Consider the following 6,503-nt stretch of genomic DNA (forward strand, 5'->3'; position numbering starts at 1 on the left):
CTCTGTCTCTATGTCTAGGGGCAGCTTACATACTCTTGTGTTTTACAAACACATCGGTTCTCACAGATACCTGGACTACACCTCTTCCGATCCTGTACTTGTAAAACTGTGATCCCCTTCTCTCAATTCCTCCCATCTCCGCTGCTTATTCTCTCACGATGAGGCGTTTCATTTCAAGACGAAGATGATGTCTTTTTTCTTCAAAGAAAGGGACTTCCCTTCCTTCACCATCAACACTGTCCTCTCATCCTCAGCTCCTCCATTTCACGCAGGTTTGCATTTACATCACCTTCCCGCCACCCCAGCTACGATATGGAACTCTTGTCCCCATCTATCATCCCACCAGCCTTTCGCGTTCAGCACATAATTCTCCGTAACTTCCGCAATCACCAGCGACATCCCACCAAAAAAACACTTGGCGCTTTCTACAGGCATCGTACCTACGCGACTCCCTTGTGCATTCGTCCCTCGCCCCTGATCTCCCTCCTGGCACTTATCCTTCAAGCTAAACAGGTGTCTAACACCCTCCTCTACACAGCCTCGCTCAGTAAGATTCAGATCCTCAAAATGTCCTTCCAGGTGAGGCGACACTTCAACTCTGAGTCTGGTGAAGTCAATGATTTTATCTCCTGTTTATCGGTGAGACGAGATGCTGAATGGGAGAATGCTTCACCGAAAACATTTGCTCCCTCTATCAGAAAATGTGGGACCTCCCAGTTGCCATCGACTTAAATTCTCCTTCGTATTGCCCATTCCAACATGTGTGTCCATGGCCTCCTCGACTGTCGAGATGAAGCCGCTCTCTTGTTGGTGGAGCGACACCTTATATCCCGCCTGGGTCGCCTGCAACTAGGTGGCGTGAACATCCATTCCTCGAATTTTTGGTAATGCTCCCCCATTTCACCATTCCCCATTCCCATTCCCCACTCCAACCTTATCTCCAATCCTGCCCCTCACCTCCCTCCGGTCCTCCTCCCCCTTTTCTGTCTTCTATGCCATTCTGTCTTCTCCTAATAGATTCCCTTCTCCATCCTGTTTTACTTTCACTAGTCTACTACCCAGCTCTTTACCTAACCCTTGTCTCCATCCGTGTTTCACCTTTCCCCCTGTGATTCTTCCTCAGCTTCCCCAAACGTCTACATCCGTCTCCTCACCTTTTGTCTCGAGTCCCGCCGGAGGGTCTCGGCTTGAAACGTCGACCATCACCTTTCCACAGATGCGGAGTTCCTCCAGCATTTTGGGTGTGTTTCTCAATAAAGATAATTCCCTGAGTATTTATGGTTGGTAGGCGGTGGGAGAGTGCAATGCCCTGGTTCAGAGCATTACTGCCAGGCCGTATGTGTTTCCTTCAGCAGCTCTGTAAGAGCAGTCTGTTCTGCTTTCAGTCTGTTCGGGTCATCGTTGAAGATGAGGAATCTGTGCCATCCAGTTAGGAACTAGGAGGCGGGGGGGGCGGGGAGGAGATTTTTTTTATTGTTGTTGTTGTTGAGGGGAAATGAGGTCGATCCCGAGGTTTTTTTCGGCGGAAGATGAAGAGGGAAGACGCTGGGGAAAAGCGGTGGGAGACCCGTTTGTTCGAGATGGATTGCGAGCAGCGTTGGGAAGCGGGGTGTGAGTTCTCACGCAGACCGACGACCCAGCGCGTGTGGACGGAGATGTATAAGATGAGCTCCAACTTGTGCAATTTGTTCAAATAAATTTGGCTTTTTCGGTTTTTTTTTCTTTCCTTTTCTCATGCTTAGGTTAAGATTCATAAATATAATTCCTTTATCGTATGTAGTGCACTGTCTTTTACTTCTGTTCCACAAATCTAATATCTAAATAGAATAACCGTAACAAGTGGATGTTGCAACTATTTGGTTTCGCTTGAACAAATGGACCCAGACTTGGCAGTTCCTCCGAGACTCTCTTTATTGTTAATTTAAGACATCCGTTAGTCTTACGAGACCATGGATCTGCGCCTGGAAAGTCTTCACTCTCCAGGGTGCAGGCCTGGGCAAGGTTGTATGGAAGACCAGCAGTTGCCTATGCTGCAAGTCTCCCCTCTCCACGACACTGATGTTGTCCAGGGGAAAGGCATTAGGACCCATACAGCTTGGCACCAGTGTCGTCACAGAGCGATGTGTGATTAAGTGCCTTGCTGAAGGACACAACACGTTCCCTCGGCTGGGGCTCGAACTCATGACCTTCATGGCTCTAGTCCAATGCCTTAACCACTTGGCCACGTGCCCACTATTGTTAATACATAGAAGAAAATAGAGTTGCGAGAAATGCTTTATGTTGTACACTACCTACACCACAAACAGGTAGGGCTAACTGAAGCAACCCCTAGTAGTCTACACCGCCCAGTATACTTAGCAATGTCTGCGTGGTCCCTGAGGCAGGCGATCGACCGTGGACTGGCTGGGGTGGAGGTCCTTGGCGCCGGTTCGGCTGCTCGGCCCGAAGCTGGGGCCCAGGCGAGTGGTCGGCGCAAGAAAGAACTTCCACACCTTTATAGCTGTATTGCCACCTCCTAGTCCAGCTGGTAGGGCCCTGGCATCCAATCCGACGCCTGCACATCTCCCCTTGTTTAGTATCAATGGTCAATCTGCCCAGCAACATGAATTCCTACTTGTTAACCATTTCTTTACCGCATCCATTGTCATACCCACTCAATCCACCCATACACTACACACTTACCTGTACACTCCACCCCCTGACCCTGGTGCAGCGGATCACGGACGCCTGAAAGCAATTACAGCAGCACACATTGACTTCAGCACATGCACAATAACTACTGTAACGACTAATATTATTACAATCCATATTACCCATTGCTGTATCTTATGTCCAATGCCCCTAAAGGCGTTAGATAACCAGGAAAAGGATATTTGGATCATAGGAGCCCCTCCCAATGCATGCAATGCTCCCATTGAACACACCCAACATTTTGATACATTCAATCGTACAACATATTCATAACTCATTCTCAAAAACGCAATTGGATGCCCGATACTATCACCAAAGTCCTCAATTCCTGAATCCTTTGACGCGGACGGCCCATCCAGACCTCCTCAGTCCATATGCGTCGACGAGGAGGGACGGCAGAGGGAATCCGCGACTCCGGACGGTGACCTATAGACCAAAGGTGTTTTCTTCGCGCCTTAAAGCATCTGTATCACTCATTGATCTGGGAGAACGGCTGTATTGATCGCGCAAGGTTCCACTTTCTTTTTTGATCGGCTGGGGAGGGGTTCCAAGCTCAGACCCCAGGCTCTTCCCCTCAAGTGCCCTTAATAGAGCACTGTACCTTAGCAACATTCCAGCCATCGGTCTGTAATACACAAGAAAACATTAATTCTAGTTCCGAGCTGTCAGGCGTTCGGAATTTAAACCTTACAATTCTACCTGTCCTTCTATAGCGACCCACCGAGTGCTGCCCTGTGCGGGGCTACTATTTCCCCCTTCTGCTGTTCCCCTATTGGCCCTGTCACCCATGCTTTACCAGCTACCTGACTTATCTCACTTAGACACAGGATAAGTCTGCGTCAAACGGGAAATAGGGGAACCTCCTGTTGTGGTCGATTGTTCAGAACATTCACCGCTTGTTGCAGCACTGAATGCCATCTCTTCATGGGTGGGTCATCAATCGAATCTGCTGCTTCACAAGTCCATTTAATCGTTCAATCAAGCCAGCTACTTGGGGGTAATAAAGTATATGGTGGACCCAATAAATACCTTGCTCTTTCGCCCAGTCCTGGATCTGTTGCCCTGTAAAATGGGATCGATTATCAGACTCTATTTCCTCGGGTGTGCCATAATGTGACATCAGGAGTTCCACCCCCGGAATAGTGGACTCCTGACTGGCACTAGAAAACGGTCTGGCCAACAGGAATCCAGAATAAGTGTCCACCATTGTCAACAAATATTTATCATTCTTATGTGGGGGCAGGGGTCCAATGTAATCAATCTGACATACTTTCGCCGGGTACGGAGCTCCTCTTAATATGGCCGAAAGGTCCACGCGGGACAGAGCGAGACTTGACTTGCTGGAAATAGACATTCCGACACAGTAGTCCGACAGTCATCCACCGTCAAAGGTCTCGTCCCCACTCTCGCCTCCCCTTCTCTCCGGGACGGCCGGACTGCTCGTGGGCCCACCTAACTAGAGGCACTGTAATCGCAGATACCGCAGCCAATCCATCTACCTGACTATTGTAGAGCGTCGTAGGGCTAATGTCCTCCTGGTGAGCATTCACAAGATACACATAAATATCGCGCCTCTGCACCTCTTGCCATATCTGTTGCCAATATTCCTTGCCCTAGATAGGTTTATTATGAACTGTCCACTGGTGCATCTGTCAGCTCACCATCCAGATAGCCATTCCAGTAGCCACCACCCGCGAGTCGTTATATATTCTAATTTCCTTGGTGGGGAGTGAAGAGGGCAGGGTAACAGCTACAGGTTCCGGCAGCTGACTGGATCCGCCCTCTCCTTCTTGTATTAGCTGAGAATCGTCCGAGGGTCGCAGGGCAGCGGTCTTTCACCGTTGGCGCCCCGACACCCAACGGTTCCAGCCGTCCGTAAACCAGGCACCAGCCTTTTCATCCGATGTCAATTCCTCGTCCGGCCGGCCCCATCGAATGGAGGAGGGTTCGAGGTGGGGAGACGCCTTCTCTTTCTTGGTTCCCGCTGTCATAGGTCATCTGGCTACTTGTTCATGAAAACGGCTTTGTCGGCCCGGTCCTGTATACACCATTTCCACTTCACCGTGGATGACAGCTGTGCACACCCCTGTCTCACCTTCGTATCTGGGCGAGCACCCAGAACATAATAGGCAAATCGGGTCGCAACACCGTGGGGTCCGATCCCGTGATGGATCCACCAGGGCCTAGTAACAAGCCAGGAGCTGTCGTTCTAACGTGGTATATCGCCCGGCAGCCTCCGGCATAGTGCGTGACCAGAACCGGAGGGGCACCCTCCTTCCATTCTGCAGTTGCCACAGACTCCATACGGCCACGTTATCGTGAACAGACACCCGTAATTCATACGGGCCCCCGGGAGCCGAAGTGAAAGGGGAAGAGTCTCTTCAACTGCCATTTTGGACTGCTCGAATGCCTCCTTTTGCTCATCTCCCCATGTGAATTCACTCCTCTTACGAGTGACCGCGTACAACGGTTTCAGTAGGAGAGTCAATTCGGGAATATGTCTTCTCCAATATCCTAATAACCCCACAAAGCGCTGAGCTTCTTGCTTATTAGTGGGGATAGCTGTGGTTTGTATTTTATTTCGTACCTTTTCCGGTATAATCCTCTCCCCAGCATGCCAGTGGATGCCCAGAAACGTCACGGATTGACTGGGACCTTGCACCTTATCTTCACTCACACCCCATCCCCTCTCTCACACACTGTAACAGGGACCGCAGCGCCTCTGCGACACTCTCCCCGTCCGGTCCCTGCAACATGACATCATCGATGTAGTGGTGAACTCCGACGTTAGGGGGCAGTGCGCAGGTCTCCAGATCACCTGCCACTATCCCGCGGCATGAGGTCGGACTATGGACAGGTCCCTGTGGCAAACGAGTGAAGGGATATTGCCGACCGTTCCAGGTGAAAGCCAACTGCTCCTGTGATGCCTCCTCCAAGGGAATCGAACAGAAGGCGCTGGCCAGATCAATAACAACATACCATCGACCATCTGCATCATCCGGAATATCATCTACCAGCGTCACTATGTCGGGCACAGCAGAACTCAACGGGGAAGAGTATCGATTCAATTGTCGATGATCAACAGTCATTTGCCAGGACCTGTCTGGCTTCTTTATCAGCCAGACTGGGCTATTGTACGGGGACGTGGCGGGTCGAATAACCCCAGCTTGCTCCAAGGAGGCAATAGTTTCAGTCATTTCCTTGTGACCTCCCGGGATCCGGTATTGTGGAACCGACACTAACTGCGTCGGTGGAGGCATAAACAGGGGCTCCCACTTTGCCCTCCCGACTACACCCGCATGCTCCGGATCCCAAAACTAAAGGTCCCTAACGATGTCTTCAATTGCACTCCCCGTAACGCATTCATTCCGAAGATACGCTCGGTGGTTACAGCAATTAGGACAGACACAGAACGCGGGACGTTTTTGTCAATCGTTACTCGTACCGTTACTTCCTGGGCCCTCGTAAGGGCACCCCCCCCCCCATCCCTTCAATATTATACTCGGGTCCCCTCCACTTATTGGGGTCTCCCGGGATCACAGTATGTTCTGCCCCAGTGTGGACCAGGACAATCCGTTGATCATTTCTCTTAGCCTAATGGACATAATGGTATATAACGCCTACGGTCCCCCGGGTCCACATCGAATGGATCTTATATGTCGGGGGAACCCGGTCACCCCCTAGGGGTTGGGAGGCCACCATTTTCCGGTCTCCTCCAGCTGACAATGGGTACGGTGAGAAGGCAGGAGGAGCAGGAGGGTCCACCGGCGTCTTCCCAGCTTTCATGTGCTCACGATACATAGCATACAATA

This window comes from Mobula birostris, chromosome 13 (genome assembly GCF_030028105.1).
Source record: "Mobula birostris isolate sMobBir1 chromosome 13, sMobBir1.hap1, whole genome shotgun sequence".
Lineage (NCBI taxonomy): Eukaryota > Metazoa > Chordata > Chondrichthyes > Myliobatiformes > Myliobatidae > Mobula > Mobula birostris.